The following is a 21,917-nucleotide window of genomic DNA, read 5'->3' as shown; positions in this document are numbered from 1 at the left end:
GATAAATTATAAATTTTTTAAAAATTTTAAATTTAATTAAATCTTAATAAATTGACGTGAGACTAATTTTAAAACAAAATATTTAAGTTGCGCTTACAATTTTGTGTCCAATGAAATTTTTCTCCAAGTAATTGGATGAAATTTAATTTTTTTAAAAATTTAAAATTTAATTAAATCGTGTTAAAATGATCTCAGACTAATTTTAAAACATAATATCCAAGTTGCACTTACAATTCTGCGTCTGATGACATCTTTTTCGAATTGATCGAATGAATTTTAAATTTTTTAAAAATTTTAAACTCATTTAAATCGCGTTAAAATGACCTCAGACTAATTTAAAAACATTTTATCTAAGTTGTGCTAAGAATTCTGCGTCTAATGACATCCTTCTCGAATTGATTGGAAGAATTTAAAAATTTTCAAAAATTTCAATTTTATTTAAATCGCGTTAAAATGACCTCAGACTAGTTTTGAAACATGATTACGAAGTTGCGCTTACAATTCTGCGTCTAATGACATCTTTGTTGAATTGATTGGATGGTTTTTAAATTTTTTGAAAATTTTAAATTTAATTAAATCGTATTTAAATTACCTCAGACTAATTTTTAAACATAATATCTAAGTTGCGCTTAGAATTCTGCGTCTAATGACATCTTTCTCAAATTAATTGAATGAATTTTCAATTTTATGAAAATTTAAAATTTAATTAAATCATGTTAAAATGATCTCAGACTAATTTTAAAACATAATATCCAAGTTGCGCTTACAATTCTGCATCTGATGACATCTTTTTCGAATTGATCGAATGAATTTTAAATTTTTTAAAAATTTTAAGCTCTTTTAAATCGCGTTAAAATGACCTCAGACTAATTTTAAAACATGATATCTAAGTTGTGCTTAGAATTCTGCGTCTAATGACATCCTTCTCGAATTGATTGGATGAATTTAAAAATTTTCAAATATTTTAATTTTATTTAAATCGCGTTAAAATGACCTCAGACTAGTTTTGAAACATGATTACTAAGTTGCGCTTACAATTCTGCGTCTAATGACATCTTTGTTGAATTGATTGGATGATTTTTAAATTTTTTGAAAATTTTAAATTTAATTAAATAATGTTTAAATTACCTCAGACTAATTTTTAAACATAATATCTAAGTTGCGCTTAGAATTCTGCGTCTAATGACATCTTTCTCGAATTAATTAGATGAATTTTCAATTTTTTGAAAATTTTAAATTTAATTAAATCATGTTAAAATGAGCTGAGACTAATTTAAAAACAAAATATTTAAGTTACGCTTCCAATTCTGCGTCTGATGACTTCTTTTTTGAATTGATCGAATGAATTTTAAATTTTTTAAAAAATTTAAACTCATTTAAATCGCGTTAAAATGACCTCAGACTAATTTTAAAACATGATATCTAAGTTGTGCTTAAAATTCTGCGTCTGAAGACATCCTTCTCGAATTGATTGGATGAATTTAAAAAATTTCAAAAATTTTATTTTTATTTTAATCGCGTTAAAATGACCTCAGACTAGTTTTGAAACATGATTACGAAGTTGCGCTTACAATTCTGCGTCTAATGACATCTTTGTTGAATTGATTGGATGATTTTTAAATTTTTTGAAAATTTTAAATTTAATTAAATAATGTTTAAATTACCTCAGACTAATTTTTAAACATAATATTTAAGTTGCGCTTAGAATTCTGCGTCTAATGAAATTTTTCTCGAATTAATTGGATGAAATTTAATTTTTTTAAAAATTTAAAATTTAATTAAATCGTGTTAAAATGATCTCAGACTAATTTTAAAACATAATATCCAAGTTGCACTTACAGTTCTGCGTCTGATGACATCTTTTTCGAATTGATTGGATAAATTATAAATTTTTTAAAAATTTTAAATTTAATTAAATCTTAATAAATTGACGTGAGACTAATTTTAAAACAAAATATTTAAGTTGCGCTTACAATTTTGTGTCCAATGAAATTTTTCTCCAAGTAATTGGATGAAATTTAATTTTTTTAAAAATTTAAAATTTAATTAAATCGTGTTAAAATGATCTCAGACTAATTTTAAAACATAATATCCAAGTTGCACTTACAATTCTGCGTCTGATGACATCTTTTTCGAATTGATCGAATGAATTTTAAATTTTTTAAAAATTTTAAACTCATTTAAATCGCGTTAAAATGACCTCAGACTAATTTAAAAACATTTTATCTAAGTTGTGCTAAGAATTCTGCGTCTAATGACATCCTTCTCGAATTGATTGGAAGAATTTAAAAATTTTCAAAAATTTCAATTTTATTTAAATCGCGTTAAAATGACCTCAGACTAGTTTTGAAACATGATTACGAAGTTGCGCTTACAATTCTGCGTCTAATGACATCTTTGTTGAATTGATTGGATGGTTTTTAAATTTTTTGAAAATTTTAAATTTAATTAAATCGTATTTAAATTACCTCAGACTAATTTTTAAACATAATATCTAAGTTGCGCTTAGAATTCTGCGTCTAATGACATCTTTCTCAAATTAATTGAATGAATTTTCAATTTTATGAAAATTTAAAATTTAATTAAATCATGTTAAAATGATCTCAGACTAATTTTAAAACATAATATCCAAGTTGCGCTTACAATTCTGCATCTGATGACATCTTTTTCGAATTGATCGAATGAATTTTAAATTTTTTAAAAATTTTAAGCTCTTTTAAATCGCGTTAAAATGACCTCAGACTAATTTTAAAACATGATATCTAAGTTGTGCTTAGAATTCTGCGTCTAATGACATCCTTCTCGAATTGATTGGATGAATTTAAAAATTTTCAAATATTTTAATTTTATTTAAATCGCGTTAAAATGACCTCAGACTAGTTTTGAAACATGATTACTAAGTTGCGCTTACAATTCTGCGTCTAATGACATCTTTGTTGAATTGATTGGATGATTTTTAAATTTTTTGAAAATTTTAAATTTAATTAAATAATGTTTAAATTACCTCAGACTAATTTTTAAACATAATATCTAAGTTGCGCTTAGAATTCTGCGTCTAATGACATCTTTCTCGAATTAATTAGATGAATTTTCAATTTTTTGAAAATTTTAAATTTAATTAAATCATGTTAAAATGAGCTGAGACTAATTTAAAAACAAAATATTTAAGTTACGCTTCCAATTCTGCGTCTGATGACTTCTTTTTTGAATTGATCGAATGAATTTTAAATTTTTAAAAAAATTTAAACTCATTTAAATCGCGTTAAAATGACCTCAGACTAATTTTAAAACATGATATCTAAGTTGTGCTTAAAATTCTGCGTCTGAAGACATCCTTCTCGAATTGATTGGATGAATTTAAAAAATTTCAAAAATTTTATTTTTATTTTAATCGCGTTAAAATGACCTCAGACTAGTTTTGAAACATGATTACGAAGTTGCGCTTACAATTCTGCGTCTAATGACATCTTTGTTGAATTGATTGGATGATTTTTAAATTTTTTGAAAATTTTAAATTTAATTAAATAATGTTTAAATTACCTCAGACTAATTTTTAAACATAATATCTAAGTTGCGCTTAGAATTCTGCGTCTAATGACATCTTTCTCGAATTAATTAGATGAATTTTCAATTTTTTGAAAATTTTAAATTTAATTAAATCATGTTAAAATGAGCTGAGACTAATTTAAAAACAAAATATTTAAGTTACGCTTCCAATTCTGCGTCTGATGACTTCTTTTTTGAATTGATCGAATGAATTTTAAATTTTTTAAAAAATTTAAACTCATTTAAATCGCGTTAAAATGACCTCAGACTAATTTTAAAACATGATATCTAAGTTGTGCTTAAAATTCTGCGTCTGAAGACATCCTTCTCGAATTGATTGGATGAATTTAAAAAATTTCAAAAATTTTATTTTTATTTTAATCGCGTTAAAATGACCTCAGACTAGTTTTGAAACATGATTACGAAGTTGCGCTTACAATTCTGCATCTAATGACATCTTTGTTGAATTGATTGGATGGTTTTTAAATTTTTTGAAAATTTTAAATTTAATTAAATCGTGTTTAAATTACCTCAGACTAATTTTTAAACATAATATCTAAGTTGCGCATAGAATTCTGCGTCTAATGACATCTTTGTCAAATTGATTGGATGATTTTTTAATTTTTTGAAAATTTTAAATTTAATTAAATCGTGTTTAAATTACATCAGACTAATTTTTAAACATAATATCTAAGTTGCACTTTGAATTCTGCGTCTAATGACATCTTTCTCGAAATGATTGGATGAATTTTAAATTTTTAAATAAATTTAAATTTAATTAAATCGTGTTTAAATGACATCAGAATAATTTTTAAACATAATATCTAAGTTGCGCTTAGAATTCTGCGTCTAACGACATCTTTCTCGAAATGATTGGATGAATTTTAAATTTTTTGAAAATTTTAAAAAAATTTAAATCATGTGAAAATAAATTATTGAACGGAAGACCCACTCGTTGCTCGCAACGAGATCGAATCTAGTTAGGGTTTTCCGTTTTTCAACGGAAAACCCTTCTGTTATTCTACTGTTTCTTATTAGGGTTTTCCGTTTTTCAACGGAAAACCCTTCTGTTATTCTACTGTTTCTTATTATTATTTTTTTTTTTTTCCCGCAAATTTTGTGCACGAGATTTCTCGAACATTTTTTGGCTGATTGCTATGAAACTTTCAGGGTATGTAGATGATATTAATATCTCTAGACGTTTTTTTCAAATTTTTAAAATTCACTTCCGGTTATGAGTTATTGCCCTTTAATTGAAAATTGGGGGGTCTTTTGTCCAGAGTTGATCTCGGGAACTACAGATGATAGATGCATGAAATTTGGCGAAATTGTCGGTAACATTTTATAATTTTGCTGGCATGAAAATTTTGGTAATTTCTTTGTTAGTTTTTGAGCTATTTGTCGCCAAAGTTTAAGATTTTTTCGGGGCTGAAATTTTGTTGCTTTTTGTATTATAACCTTTAAACTAAAAATATTTTGTTAATACGTATAGAACAAAAGTTGTTTAGAATAACGAGAGCTTTCATTTAAAATTAAGAAAAAAGGGCTGGCCCCTATAATTAGGGGTCAGCAGCTCATACACGTATTTTTCTGATAGCAAAAATCGTTATCATTTTATGAAAAAAAATTAATTCAGTTATTGTTAATATATTAAAAAATGTCATTTGGTATCAAATTAAACAAGTTCTGTGCTATATTTTTTTTCAAATTTCATAAAACAAATATGTGAGAATCGTACATGAACGAGTTAATAGAGAGGTTGAGATTTTAAACGTGTACGGGTACGCGTACGTGTGTTAAAACTACACGTACGCGTACACGTTTTTGTAATTTATCAGTTGAGATTTCTTAACTTGTAGGATATAAATGTGTACGTAAATCGACGCAGTTTTGTGACATGAATTTATTTAGTTAATTCCAAATAAATGGTAAATTTCTTATCAATTTTCATGCAATGAAGTTTAAAAATCTATATAACGTATCAAAGGAATACACTCACTCATCAATAAGGTTTAATTTGTTGTAAAAAGCTACACGTTTGTACTTACGTGTAGACGACACTCTACAAGTTTAGAGAACGTGTAGAAACCATGTCGTCACAAAAACTGATGACGTAATACGCGAAGAATTTAGGTGATTCCCCTAGTTCACGTACACGTACCCGTACACGTTTGAAATCTCAACCTCTCTAATATGTCTACATAGACACACAAGCGAACAAATGCCACATTAAGGCCCAGGCATTTACTGCATTACGTTGTGTTGCGTCTTAGATAAATTGTTGTGATTCAATTTCATTTTTTTTCATCTATATCATTTATGAATTCAATGAACACACATTATTTAAACGTTCTATGTGCAACTATTTGTCGGGGCGCCCCTGTTTGTGACCCCCGCGCGCGCGCGTCGACTGTAAACAGTAACGAATGGCATTGTAGAAAAGAGAGAGCCGTAATGCAGAAGAGAAGTTGTGTATTCTTTCGGTGTACACATGCATTTTCAATTTGCTGTGAAACATATGAACATGCACAGGGAACAATACTACATATTTGTTTAAGGAGGATATTTTTCTCGTGTGAATCGTTTACGAGGAAATTCTGACAGCCACACTTCTGTCGACGATCAGCCGTTGATAAGCTACGAGTAATAAAGGAGAAAAGATGGACATTAAAGTGTGTGATTTATGTGGATGTTACTGAAGAAGGTGAGGCTTTTACTCCTTTTAAAGTTTCTTGTTAACTGGTTAAAATTTAGTATATAGTATAGATGTACATGTAAGTACGTGCACACTGTTAGATGTTTTTTTAATGGTGTGGGTGTTTGTTTACTAACGTGTAATTTTTACATGTTTCATGGGTGTTTAGACTCGCTCGAGGTTCATGGGGGACTGGAAAGGGTAACTGAATTTATCTATTTAAAAAAATAACAGATTGTAAATTTTCAACTCAAAATTCAAAGCAGGGTCTAATTAGAAACATACCATATATTCTTGTGCAGAGGGCTCCAAATGTAGTCATGAATACCCTGTAGACATAACTTCAAGTAAATAAAATTGTATACTTCAGACTTCAGAGTTAAAACATGACTTTAATATCTTTATGATGCCGATCATTGTATCATTAAAGAGGTTTAGCAGACCAAAGGGTACCCGGTACATGTACTTGTACATGTAGGTTACAAGTTAGAACTATGCCTACCATTCTACCAGTTCACATAATTTTTCTTGTTTAGCAGTTATGATGTGTACTTAAATTGTCCTTGTTAATGTTTTAAATGTAATTTTTTATTCTCTTTTTTTAATCTGACTACTGGCAGTACTGGCGTGCGAGCAGTTCTCGCCGAGGACCATTTCTCGCTGGTGCACTGTTACATCATATTTTCGTATATAATTTTATGTGTTGATAAAATGACGTAACAATGCACTGGTGAGAAATGGTACTCGGCGAGAACTGATCGCACGCCAATATTGATTAATTACAGACAAACACTGAAGGTTGCGAGTGTTATTTTTAATTGAACAACATTGTTTAAAATAATACCAGTGCCAGATAGCTCAGTTGGTAGAGCACCTGACTAGAGATTCAGGGGGCCCAGGTTCAAATCCCTTCATTATTTCTCCCATCCTGTTACAATATTGGTGTTGTGACCAACCCCTGGAACTAACAGGTTAACTCGATCCTGCCAGGGATGATCTTCGAGGGTGAAGATCATTTAAGGGGGAGGAATGTGACGGTCAGACTGGTTTGAATACCGGTGCCAGATACATGTAGCTCATATGCAGTTGGTAGAGCACTTGACTAGAGATTCAGAGGGCCAGGTTCGAATCCCACTTTGTTCCGTCGTTATTTCTCCCATCTTTTACATATACATGTATATCAGATATATGACAGATGATTAAGGTCATCACATGTTTTGCAAGATGCAATAAGTGTTAAAAACCTTTACTTTACAACAGAATACATTTAAGTGAATATTTATGTTTCTTGTTATTATTTGGTGTGGTTTTCTTGACAGTGTCGCATAAACAATTTACCCGCTCCTAAAACACAAACTTTCTTTTTGTGGATTCAGCTTACCGCTGATTGGCTGCTGTTGCAGCAGACAAATAAGATATGCACGCACAAAACACAATGAACTTCATGCGCGGATCCAGAAATTTTTTCCAGGGGGGGTCCGAAGGATAATTGTGTTTGCCAGGGGGGGTCCGAGGCATATTTTCGCGATAATTTTACTATGTAAATTTAATAAATTTTCATTTTCCAGGGGGGGTCGGGACCCCCCCTGACCCCCCCTCTAGATCCGCGCATGAACTTATCAGTGAATGAGTTGAGTTTATTTAAACTGTTTGAATTTGGGTATTTTTTTTTAAAATGTATACTTGTGACAAAACATATATGTGGTACATACAGCTGTAGCTTTATGAAGAAAATTTTGGTTAGACCATATATACCTATCATGCAAGTAAATGATATTTACAAAAAACTTGCAATTTATGGCGCACGAAATATACGCTATAGTTTTATAAAGATTGACATACATGTAATGTACCACATTCTTTGAAAAATAATCTATTAAAAATTCTTCATTAAGTTTACTCATACATGTTTTATGCTTATTACACGTAGTATTGTTTTTAAAACATGTAATTTATAAGAAAATAAACAAAAACCCTCGCTAAATTTATTTGCAAACAAAAAATACACAGTAGAATTGATAAAAAATGGTATACCAGAAGCTAATACCAGTACATGTACTTTGACGCTGTTCGGTGGGTAATATTTGTTTGTAATTTACGAATTGAAATATTGACTGTTGCACTACAAGTATGGTAATAAACTCTCTCTCTCTCAAACTCTCTCTCTTTCTCAGTTTGATAAGTGTTTATACCTATGAAAATTTTTTAATATTATATTATGACTTGATATGCAAATTTTTGATCTTGTACTGCCTAAATGTTATGTCATGTATTGGGATATGTCATACTTATTACACTGCATGGTCAGTGTATTTTTTACAGAAATACTATGCATATGTTAATGTAAACACAGCTATTACTAGTACATGTATGTAAACACAGCTAATTATTTTTTTTATTTATTTCAGCTCAAAACAGACTCTTGTTACCACATGGCTTTTACCGGTACCTGTTGATTCTTGTGGGTCAGCTCCTGAGATTAACCTGTCACCTCTATCCACATGCATATTCCTTGTGTTCTACAGACTATTTACTGGTAATTCAAATTAAATCCGATAATGCATGAACAATAATGGAACTTGAAGAAAGCATCATGCCATGTTGTGGTTTGTGTTTGATAAGAAATTATGAAAACAAAATTAAGGCTGTTTAAAGAAATTCATAATTGCTGTGAAAATTTGTTTTTCAATAAAAGTATACAATTATGTTTCCTTTATTTTTTATTTCATAAAGATATTTAGATGTGTTTACATAATTGAAACCCCCCCCCCTCTATTTAATTGTCTGCATTAAGATTACATGTAGGATATGTAAATGTACATTTGACTTTGAAATAACATCTGCTATGATAATTACTTTTGAAATGAACAAGAAACAACCTATTTCTACCTTTCTAAGGTATATATGCATAAAAAAGTAGAAAAACATGTCAAATTTGAACATTTTTCATTGAAATCAACTCTGTCTCCAGCTACCTGGGTGTGTTTGAATTTAATTCTAATTTAAGGCAGATCGATGTCTAACTTGTAGGTTGTAACTTACTGTTTTAGCATGGTTAGAAGAAGACTAGAAATCAGAATAGATTAGATATTCACTAAATATGATTGTTAGCTTACTTTTTTCATGAAAACAAGAAATCACAAGCAGGACAGCTGTCTATTTGTTAATTAAAATGGTACAAATCATACAATAAACAAATAAAGATCAAATTTTAGAATCATTGATGATTGTTTTCAAATATGTATAAGAAATGACTCAAGGAAATTGCCACATGTTTCATAAAATTAGGTAAAACATTTCAAACCATGACTTTTTATGAAAATCAAAAGATTGGGGGGTGGGGGGTATACATGTAAGGGTATTTCTAAGTGATGTGAAGCTTTTATCATGATTATATCATGTAGGCATATGTTGTATTGAATAAGGTTTCTTTTTAAAGGTGGTTGAACAAAAGTTGACCTCTAAAAGGTCAGATAAAGATGTTTTACTATGGAGAACCCTGTAAATCTGTGTTTACTAAAGGAAATTGGAAATGGTGGGTTCACTTAAATGGCCATATTTTTATTAAACCTCAATGGAGTTGGCAATATGTGGTATTCTTTTTCTCAGAATTGCATTAGCTTTCTTATTCTAAGACAAACCGTCTTTTCATAAAAATGTTAGTGTACTAAGTTAAAGATACAAGGAACAGTTTCGGATAAAGTACCGTCAATATTTTTGTAAAATTGAGAGTGACTGTACTTGAAGGTTTATCATTGTTGCGTAGATTCATGAAATGAATTTTAATGATTACCAATAGTTAGAGGGATGTCTCTTGTTGGAATTGGTAAGCAATATTAAGGCCCCTAATTTTAAGTACATGAGAAGCAGAAATAAATTGTGAAACTTGCGGCTATGACAGATATGTTGACTTTACATTGAAATTGAAGGTCACAAACGGGAGGTTATATAACATGAAATGTAGGTGGATGGGATATTATATGCCTATTTAGTATTTACTGGGTATGAGGACAATAGCAAGTTTATTGTCCCCCAAGACAGCAAATATTTAATGAGGCAAAGCCAAGGGAAATAGTAGCTGTTGAATGGGACAATAAACTTGCTATTGTCCGAATAGTCAGTTAATTGGTATTTCATTATACAGAAGAAAACTTTATTTGTCAGCGATGCAGAATTTCTTGATGATAAACAAATTAGAGTTAAATCAAACTTTGTATTTAATGCGGCGATCTTATTAGGTCAGAGGTGTTCCGAGTTTAAGGTGATATGGGACACTTCCATGTTGTGACGTATTGTTTATCGAAATAAACAATAAAATAAAGTGTAAATATATAAGTACATGTAGTTTCTTCTCAAAAATGGTCACCTAACTCCTTAGCACAGTGGGTTAGAGGGTTTACTAGGAACCTGTAAGTCATGAGTTCGAATCCCGCTGGGGTTTTTACAATTTTTACCTTTTCAAATATTTTTAAAAGCTATTTTTTGGTTAAATATTGTAAAATTTGAAAATTCTAAACCGGTGAAAAGTTTTCAATTATATAGTACTTTAATCCACATTAATATCGACAGATGTCCCATACCACCTTAAAAAGGAGGGAAATCAAATTCTGCTAATGAATGGTTTTGATGACTACTGTAGATTCCTAATTAAACGCGAGGAATTAATATCTGCGTAAAATCGCGAGAAGCACGTCTCGCGAATTTTATGATCTCGCTTATATTTTTCGGACATATGTTTATTCAAGAAACTATGATAAAAATTCGGCATTCGCGATTTTTTCTACTCGCCATTTGATGGAAAACGGTTGAATCGCGGAATTAAGAACTCGCGTAAAATAAGGAATTTACAGTATTCACCATGGGCAGATAGCATGGATACTATTTTAGATAAAAAGGCATGTTTATGCGGGCGCCTTCTAGTGATCAATTTGTCGGTCTGTCCATCCGAGATGGCTTGACAGGAGCATAGCTTCTCTCCCCTTGGCCCAATCTGGCTCATACCTCATCCACAGGGTTCCTTTGGTTGAAGGATGTGCAGTGACCTTGAACCATGTTTTTAGGTATAAGGTTAAGGTCATAGCAGAATTATATATATAAAATCCTTGTCTGGGGCATATCTTTTTTCCCTTTGGTCCAATCTGGCTAATACTCGCAGAGTGTCTCTATGGTTAAACGATGTGCAGTGACCTTGCATGAAATTTCTAGGTAACAGGTGAAGATCATATCGGATCATGCAAAAATCCTTTTTTGAGAGCATATATAATTTCTACTAACCCCTATTTGGCTCAGACTTCACATAAGCAGAGCTTTTGAGTAAAGGGTGAAAGGGTGTGTAGTGACCTTAAACCTATTTTCAGTGAAAAGAAACTGTGAAGGTCATATCAGAATTATATTTTTAAAAATCCTTGTCCGGAGTATATCTTCTCTCCCTTTGCTCCATTCAGCCTCATACTTTACCCACATGATGCCTTTGTTCAAAATATATGCAATGACCTCGAATGATATTTGTAGATGAAGAGTCAAGGTCATATCAGATCACACAAAAATCCATATTTTAAGAGCATAGATATACTCTCCTTTTAGCCCCTATTTGGCTAATATTTTACCTTTACAGAGTTTATTGGTTAATGGCGTGCAGTGACCTTGAACCAAGTCTGTCAATGTGAAGGTCATAGCAGATCTTTTTAAAATTAGTTTTAAATAGTAGATTATTTTCCAAATATGCTTAATCTTGGTCAGATTGAACAAAAATGCATGTATGTTAGGGGGAATGAAATTGAATTAAAAGTTCTATGCCAGCTGGAAAAATTTCAAGTTATAGGTCAAGGTCAAAGCAGAATTATCTGAAATAACATAAGCGGGGCCCTTTGAAATGTTCACCATTTCAATGTTGTCTGGTTCATAGTAATTTTACATAGAAAATATTCACAGAAGTACAGTAAAATAAACTTAACATCGATAAGTTTCTGACAATTAATGACGCAACGAGCACACAGTACGAAAGGTCAACCTTTTGAAAAGCAGTGAAGAGGAAAAGTTGCCCAGAATTATGTTTTAAACAAAATTGATTTTTTACATAAATTTTAATTTTGCATTCTGGGTTAAGAAAAAAGATGTTAGTTCAAGGTAAAGTAAACTTGTACCTAAAATGAAGTCAAATTTGTTAAGTCGTACTTAAGCACACTGGTTTTTTTTTTGTTAAGTCGTTCTTGAAATGGTTAAGGGTTTTTGGTTAAGTCGTACTTAAAAACATTCGCATCATGTTAAGTTGTACCAAGAATCATTCGATTTTTTTTTATCTTTTTGTACTTAGGTCTCTTTGTTACTAGATTTAATAAGAACTCTGCTTCTTAGACGTACTTCTAGCGTTGCTTTCGACATTAGCGGAAAACCCACTCGTTGCTTTGCAACGAGCTTTGCTCTAGTTATTATTATTTTTTTTTATCCGCAAATTTTGTGTAGGCCATTTCTCGTACATTTGTTGTCTGATTGTTATGAAACTTTCAGGGTATGTAGACAATGTTAATATCTCGAGACGTTTTTTTCAAATTTTTAAAATTCACTTCCGGTTATGAGTTATTGCCCTTTAATTGAAAATTGGGGGGTCTTTTGTCCAGAGTTGATCTCGGGAACTACAAAAGATAGTTGCATGAAATTTAGCAGAATTGTTGGTAACATTTTATAGTTTTGCTGGCATGAAAAGTTTGGCAAAATGTTTTTTAGTTTTTAAGCTATTTGCCGGTTAAGTATAAGGTTTTGGGGGGGTCTGAAATTTTTTTGTTCTTTGTATAATAACCTTGAAACTAAAAATATTTTGTTAATACATATAGAGCAAAAGTTGTTTAGAATAACGAGAGCTTTCATTTAAAATTAAGAAAAAAGGGCTGGCCCCTATAATTAGGGGTCAGCAGCTCATACACGTATTTTTCTGATAGCAAAAATCGTTATCATTTTATGAAAAAAAATTAATTCAGTTATTGTTAATATATTAGATAATGTCATTTGGTGTCAAATTTAAAAAGTTCTGTGCCCTATTTTTTTCAAATTTCATAAAACAAATATGTGAGAATCGTACATGAACGAGTTAATTTGTCTACATAGACACACAAGCGAACAAATGCCGTTTTAAGGCCCAGGCATTTACTGCATTACATTGTGTTGCGTCTTAGATAAATTGTTGTGATTCAATTTCATTTTTTTTTCATCTAGGCTATATCATTTATGAATTCAACTACTTATTTAACACGTTCTAATCGGCCACGCAGAACAAATGTTTGCAATGTTTGTCGCGGACCCGCGAATGTAAACAGTAACGAACGGCATTGTATTGTAGAAAAGAGAGAGCGTAATGCAGAAGATAAGTTGTGCATTTTTCGGTGTACACATGCATTTTCAAGTTACTGTGAAACATATGAACATGCACAGGGAACAATACTACATATTTGTATAAGGAGGGATATATTCTCGTGTGAATCGTTTACGAGGAAATTCTGACAGCCACACTTCTGTCGACCATGTCGACGGATGTGTATGTTTCCATTGATCAGCCGTTGATAAGCTACGAGTAATAAAGGGGAAAAGATGGACATTAAAGTGTGTGATCTATTTGGATGTTCCTGAAGAAGGTGAGGCTTTTTATTCCTTTTAAAGTTTCTTGTCTATAGTGGTTAAAATGTCAGCATGTTAACTGGTTAACATTTAGTCTATAGATGTACATGTAAGTACGTGCACACTGTCACTGATGTATGTTATTTTTCTAGTCCAGACAATATAAATCCTTTTAACAGAGTTGAATCCCAAATGTTGTACCTTTCACTTGTTTTTTTCTCCTTTTTACCAGAATTTTGTGTAAATTACAATTCAATTTATTGACAAAATCCACATGTGGCGAAAGTCATACATACAGTATACAAATATACATGTAGTTGGTACTGTACATAGATTTTCTTATGATATGTCCATCGCGTATGAATTTACAAATATATCTTGATGATTTAACATCTGCTGGGTTAAGAATTTTATAAGAATTACAGAGTTAGATGTTTTGTTATGGTGTGGGTGTTTGTTTACTAACGTGTACTTTTTACATTGTTTACTGGATGTTTAGACTTGCTCGAGGTTCATTGGTGACTGGAAAGGATGACCGAATTTATCTATTTAAAAAAAAATCAGATTGTGAATTTTCAACTCAAAATTCAAAGCAGGGTCTAATTAGAAACATATGTCATTGATCATATTCTTGTGCGGAAGACTCCAAATGTAGACATAAATACCCTGTAGACATACATGTAACATCAAGTAAATAAAATTGTATACTTCAGACTTCAGAGTTAAAACATGACTAAAAAGTCTTTAATATTTTTATGATGCCGATCAATGTATCATTAGAGAGGTTTAGCAGACCAACGGGTACCCGGTACATGTACTTGTACATGTAGTTTACAAGTTAGAACTATGCGTACCACTCTACCAGTTCACATAATTTTTCTTGTTTAGCAGTTTTGATGTGTACTTGAATTGTCCTTGTTAATGTTTAAAATGTAATTTTTCATTTATATTCTCTTTTTTTAATCTGACTACTGGCAGTACTGGCATGCCAGCAGTTCTTGTCGAGGACCATTTCTCGCTGGTGCAATGTTACATCATATTTTCGTATATAATTTTATGTGTTGATAAAATGACGTAACAATGCACTGATGAAAAATAGTACTCAACGATAACTGATCGCATGCCAATATTGATTAATTACAGACAAAAACTGAAGGTTGCAAGTGTTATTTTTTATTGAACACCATTGTTTAAAATAACTTTTTATATATGTGACGGTCAGACCGGTTTAAATACCAGTGTTCAGTTGGTAGAGCACCTGACTAGAGATTCAGGGGGCCCAGGTTTAATTCCTGGTTTGGTCCTTCATTAGTTCTCCCATCCTGTTACAATATTAAGGCTTGGACGTTTCTGTACTTAGCCGATTCGGTACATATCTCTATACATGAGATGCGATACGATACATATCACGATACATTGCAACTAAATGAAAACATGAATAAGGGTTAAAAATTTATTCAATCTGTCGATGTATTACCGCATGTCCAAAGTTATTTTGATATATTTAAAATGAGCGTTGCACAATTTACAAATTACTTAAGTCTCATATACACTACTTTTTCATTAACAAGTAATCCAAAAGTTGTCCACACTCCAGATTTAGCTTCCTACAGGTTTGACAACTTTACGAGGTTTTCCGCCATCTTTGTACTTTCATATTAGGCGCGCAGACTAAAAAATAGCCGATATATGAAGCTCAGATATTTTTGGAAAATAAAACAAAGTCCGCATAGGTATCGTAATGTATTAATGGTAAATGTAACAATCCAAATATCGTCAAAATAAATACCGTGATGCACCGGTGCATCGGTGGATCGTTCCATCCCCATACAATATTGGTGTTGTTACCAACCCCTGGAACTGACAGGTTAACTCCTGCCAGGGGAAGAGCCAGGGGTGATCTTTGAGGGTGAAGATCATTTAAGGGGGGGGGGGGGGGGATGTGATGGTCAGACTGGTTTGAATACCGGTGCCAGATACATGTAGCTCAGTTGGTAGAGCACTTGACTAGAGATTCAGAGGGCAAGGTTCGAATCCCAGTCTGTTCTGTCATTATTTCTCCCATCTTGTACATATATATCAGATCTATTCAAGTCAGTGTCAGCTACATTATGCATAAACAATTTTACCCGCTCCTAAACCACAAACTTTCTTATTAGTGGATTCAGCTTACTGCTGATTGGCTGCTGTTGCAGCAGACTTATAATATATGCAAGCACAAAACACAATGAACTTATCAGAGAATGAAAAATTCATCGAGTTACTTTCAACTGTTGGAATTTGGGTATTTTTAAAAAATGTATACTTGTGACAAAACATATGATTATGTGGTACATACAGCTGTAGCTTTATGAAGAAAATTTTGGTTAGACCATATATACCTATCATGCAAGTAAATGATATTTACAAAAAACTTGCAATTTATGGCGCACGAAATATACGCTACTTTTATAAAGATTGACATACATGTAATGTAACACATTCTGTGAAAAATAATCTATTAAAAATTCTTCATTAAGTTTACTCATACATGTTTTATGCTTATTACACATAGTATTGTTTTTAAAAAATGTAATTTAAAAGAAAAGAAACCAAAACCCTCGCCAAATTTATTTGCAAAAAAAAAAACCGGTAGAATTGATAAAACATGGTATACCAGAAGGAAATACATGTACTTTGAGCTAATTATTATTTTTTTTTTATTTCAGCTCAAAACAGCCTCTTGTTACCACATGGCTTTTACCGGTACCTGTTGATTCTTGTGGGTCAGCTCCTGAGATTAACCTGTCACCTCTATCCACATGCATATTCCTTGTGTTCTACAGACTATTTACCGGTAATTCAAATTAAATCCGATAATGCATGAACAATAATGGAACTTGAAGAAAGCATCATGCCATGTTGTGGTTTGTGTTTGATAAGAAATTATGAAAACAAAATTAAGGCTGTTTAAAGAAATTCATAATTGCTGTGAAAATTTGTTTTTCAATAAAAGTATGCAATTATGTTTCCTTTTTTTTTATTTCATAAAGATATTTAGATGTGTTTACATAATTGAAAAATCCCCCCCCCCCCTCCCCTCTATTTAATTGTCTGCATTAAGATTACATGTAGGATATGTAAATGTACATTTGACTTTGAAATAACATCTGCTATGATAATTACTTTTGAAATGAACAAGAAACAACCTATTTCTACCTTTCTAAGGTATATATGCAGAAAAAAAGTAGAAAAACATGTCAAATTTGAACATTTTTCATGGAAATCAACTCTGTCTCCAGCTACCTGGGTGTTTGAAGTTTATTTTAATTTAAGGCAGATGTCTAACTTGTAGGTTGTATCTTACTATTTTAGCATGGTTAGGAGGAGACTAGAAATCAAAATAGATTAGATATTCACTAAATATGATTGTTAGCTTACTTTTTTTCATAAAAACAAGAAATCACAAGCAGGACAGCTGTCTATTTGTTAATTAAAATGGTGTAAATCATAAAATAAACAAATAATTAGGATCAAATTTTAGAATCATTGATGATTGTTTTCAAATATGTGTGAGAAATGACTCAAGGAAATTGCCATAAGTTTCATAAAATTAGGTTAAACATTTTTAACCATGACTTTTTATGAAAATCAAAAGATGGGGGGGGGGGTATACATGTAAGGATATTTCTAAGTGATGTGAAGCTTTTATCATGATTATATAATGTAGATGCATGTTGTATTGAATAAGGTTTCTTTTCAAAGGTGGTTGAACAACAATTGACCTCTAAAAGGTCAGGTAAAGATGTTTTACCATGGAGAACCCTGTAAATCTGTGTTTATTAATGGAAATTGGAAATGGGGGGTTCACTTAAATGGCCATATTTTTATTAAACCTCAATGGAATTTGCAATATGTAGTATTCTTTTTCTCAGAATTGCATTAGCTTTCTTATTCTAAGACAAACCGTCTTTTCATAAAATGTTAGTGTACTAATTGCAGTTAAAGGTACATGTACAAGGAATAGTTTCAGATAAAGAACCGTCAATATTTTTGTAAAATTGATAGTGACTGTACGTGAAGATTTACCAGTGTTGCGTAGATTCATGAAATGAATTTTAATGTTTATCAATAGTTAATGGGATGTCTCTTGTTGGAATTGGTAAGGCCTAAAAAAAAAATAGTGTGTTTAGGGTAACACTGATGAAAAAATTAGGTTAGGTAGGTGGGGATTTTTTTTTATTTTATCTATTTTTTTTGGCCTGAATCCTAAGAATGTTTGTTTGTTTCATATTTAAAAACGTATTTTTTATTGGAAATAAGATGAAATTCACAGTCGGATAAAATCAGGCATCTAAAAATGGTAGGATCGGGCCATTTTTGTAGGTTAGGTCAGGTTACCCGAAACCCACAACTTTTTTTTTTTAGGCCTAAGCAATATTAAGGCCCCTAATTTTAAGTACATGAGAAGCAGTAATAAATTGTGAAACTTGCGGCTTTGACTGTTGTGTTGCCTTTACACAGTGAAATTGAAGGTTACAAACTGGAGGTTATATAACATGAAATGGAGGTGGATGGGATATTATATGCCTATTTAGTATGTACTGGGTATGAGGACAATAGCAAGTTTATTGTCCCCCAAGACAGCAACTATTTTATGAGGCAAAGCCAAGGGAAATAGTTGCTGAGGGGTGGGACAATAAACTTGCTATTGTCCAGATAGTCAGTTAATTGGTATATTATTGTACTGAAAAAAACTTTATTTGTCAGCGATGCAGAATTTCTTGATGATAAACAAATTAGAGTTATCAAACTTTGTATTTAATGCGGTGATCTAATTTTGTCAGAGGTGTTCCGAGTTTAAAAAGGAGGGAAATCAAATTCTGCTGATGAATGGTTTTGATGACTATTCACCATGGGCAGATAGCATGGATACTATTTCAAATTAGATAGAAAGCAAGTTTGTGTGGGCTTCTAGTGATCAGTTTGTCCGTCTGTCCATCCGAGATCGCTTGACCGGAGCATAGCTTCTCTCCCCTTGGCCCAATCTGGCTCATACCTCATCCACAGGGTTCCTTTGGGTTAAGGATGTGCTGTGACCTTGAACCATGTTGTTAGGTATAAGGTTAAGGTCATAGTAGAATAACATATATAACATCCTTGTCTGGGGCATATCTTCTCTCCCTTTGGTCCAATCTGGCTAATACTCACAGACTGTCTCTATCGTTAATCGATGTGCAGTGACCTTGCATGAAATTTCTAGGTAAAGGGTGAAATATCATATCGGATCATGCAAAAATCCTTTTTTCAGAGCATATATACTTTCTACTAACCCCTATAGGGCTCAGACTTCACATAAGCAGAGCTTTTGAGTAAAGGGTGTGTAGTGACCTTAGTGTCATAGCAGATCTTAATAAAATTAGTTTTAGACAGTAGATTATTTCCCGGATATGCTTAATCTTGGTCAGATTCAACAAAAATGCCTATATGTTAGGGGCAATGAAACAGCTAAATGCCAGCTGGAAAAATTTCAAGTTATAGGTCAAGGTCAAAGCAAAATTCTCTAAAATAACATCAGCGGGGCCCTTTGAAATGTTCACCATCAATAGTAATTTTAAATAAAAATATTCACAGAGGAATAATAAAATTAAGTAAACTATACATCGATAAGTTTCTGACAATTGATGATGCAACAAGCACATAGTACGGAAGGTCAACCCTTTGAAAAGCAGTGTAGAGGAAATGTTGCTCAGAATTATGTTTTAAACAAAATTGATTTTTTACGGACATTTTAATTTTGCATTCTGGGTTAAGAAATTAGATGTTAGTTCCAGGTAAAGTTAACTTTTACCTAAAATGAAGTCAAATTTGTTAAGTCGTACTTAAAACCATTCGGATTTTGTTAAGTCATACCAAGAATCATTCGATTTTTAAAATCTTTTTTGTACCTAAGTTACTTTTGTCATTAGATTAAGAACACTGCTTCTTAGAGGTACTTCTAGCATTACTTTCGACATTAGCGGAAAACCCACTCGTTGCTTTGCAACGAGCTTTGCTCTAGTTATTATTATTTTTTTTATCCGCAAATTTTGTGTAGGCCATTTCTCGTACATTTGTTGTCTGATTGTTATGAAACTTTCAGGGTATGTAGACAATGTTAATATCTCGAGACGTTTTTTTCAAATTTTTAAAATTCACTTCCGGTTATGAGTTATTGCCCTTTCATTGAAAATTGGGGGGTCTTTTGTCCAGAGTTGATCTCGGGAACTACAAAAGATAGTTGCATGAAATTTAGCAGAATTGTTGGTAACATTTTATAGTTTTGCTGGCATGAAAAGTTTGGCAAAATGTTTTTTAGTTTTTAAGCTATTTGCCGGTAAAGTATAAGGTTTTGGGGGGTCTGAAATTTTGTTGTTCTTTGTATAATAACCTTTAAACTAAAAATAGTTTGTTAATACATATAGAGCAAAAGTTGTTTAGAATAACGAGAGCTTTCATTTAAAATTAAGAAAAAAGGGCTGGCCCCTATAATTAGGGGTCAGCAGCTCATACACGTATTTTTCTGATAGCAAAAATCGTTATCATTTTATGAAAAAAAATTAATTCAGTTATTGTTAATATATTAGATAATGTCATTTGGTGTCAAATTTAAAAAGTTCTGTGCCCTATTTTTTTCAAATTTCATAAAACAAATATGTGTGAATCGTACATGAACGAGTTAATTTGTCTACATAGACACACAAGCGAACAAATGCCGTTTTAAGGCCCAGGCATTTACTGCATTACATTGTGTTGCGTCTTAGATAAATTGTTGTGATTCAATTTCATTTTTTTTTCATCTAGGCTATACATTTATGAATTCAACTACTTATTTAACACGTTCTAATCGGCCACGCAGAACAAATGTTTGCAATGTTTGTCGCGGACCCGCGAATGTAAACAGTAACGAACGGCATTGTAGAAAAGAGAGAGCGTAATGCAGAAGATAAGTTGTGCATTTTTCGGTGTACACATGCATTTTCAAGTTACTGTGAAACATATGAACATGCACAGGGAACAATACTACATATTTGTATAAGGAGGGATATATTCTCGTGTGAATCGTTTACGAGGAAATTCTGACAGCCACACTTCTGTCGACCATGTCGACGGATGTGTATGTTTCCATTGATCAGCCGTTGATAAGCTACGAGTAATAAAGGGGAAAAGATGGACATTAAAGTGTGTGATCTATTTGGATGTTACTGAAGAAGGTGAGGCTTTTTATTCCTTTTAAAGTTTCTTGTCTATAGTGGTTAAAATGTCAGCATGTTAACTGGTTAACATTTAGTCTATAGATGTACATGTAAGTACGTGCACACTGTCACTGATGTATGTTATTTTTCTAGTCCAGACAATATAAATCCTTTTAACAGAATTGAATCCCAAATGTTGTACCTTTCACTTGTTTTTTTCTCCTTTTTACCAGAATTTTGTGTAAATTACAATTCAATTTATTGACAAAATCCACATGTGGCGAAAGTCATACATACAGTATACAAATATACATGTAGTTGGTACTGTACATATATTTCCTTATGATATGCATGTCCATCGCGTATGAATTTACAAATATATCTTGATGATTTAACATCTGCTGGGTTAAGAATTTTATAAGAATTACAGAGTTAGATGTTTTGTTATGGTGTGGGTGTTTGTTTACTAACGTGTACTTTTTACATTGTTTACTGGATGTTTAGACTTGCTCGAGGTTCATTGGTGACTGGAAAGGATGACCGAATTTATCTATTTAAAAAAAAATCAGATTGTGAATTTTCAACTCAAAATTCAAAGCAGGGTCTAATTAGAAACATATGTCATTGATCATATTCTTGTGCGGAAGACTCTTAATGTAGACATAAATACCCTGTAGACATACATGTAACATCAAGTAAATAAAATTGTATACTTCAGACTTCAGAGTTAAAACATGACTAAAAAGTCTTTAATATTTTTATGATGCCGATCAATGTATCATTAGAGAGGTTTAGCAGACCAACGGGTACCCGGTACATGTACTTGTACATGTAGTTTACAAGTTAGAACTATG

General features: G+C 31.7%; 2 protein-coding genes and 1 long non-coding RNA gene across 5 annotated transcripts in view; 1 reads left to right on the top strand and 2 right to left on the bottom strand.

Moving 5' to 3' along the window:
* Window positions 1–21,917, bottom strand: part of LOC105340291 (uncharacterized) — a 754,579-nt gene that overhangs the window by 153,882 nt on the left and 578,780 nt on the right. The window lies entirely within an intron of this gene.
* LOC105327281 (uncharacterized) overlaps window positions 1–21,917 on the bottom strand; it is a 347,963-nt gene that overhangs the window by 57,195 nt on the left and 268,851 nt on the right. The gene's annotated exons all lie outside the window — the stretch shown is intronic.
* LOC136270789 (uncharacterized) lies at window positions 5,741–16,855 on the top strand. Of its 2 annotated transcripts, none has more exons than XR_010708648.1 (2): window positions 5,741–6,250; window positions 16,558–16,855. It is a non-coding gene; the product is annotated as an uncharacterized lncRNA (long non-coding RNA). The 2 variants fall into 2 exon arrangements; XR_010708649.1 differs by lacking the exon at window positions 16,558–16,855 and adding an exon at window positions 8,650–8,948.

Source organism: Magallana gigas, chromosome 8 (assembly GCF_963853765.1).
Source record: "Magallana gigas chromosome 8, xbMagGiga1.1, whole genome shotgun sequence".
Classification (NCBI taxonomy): domain Eukaryota; kingdom Metazoa; phylum Mollusca; class Bivalvia; order Ostreida; family Ostreidae; genus Magallana; species Magallana gigas.
This window is presented reverse-complemented; position numbering and strand designations above follow the sequence as displayed.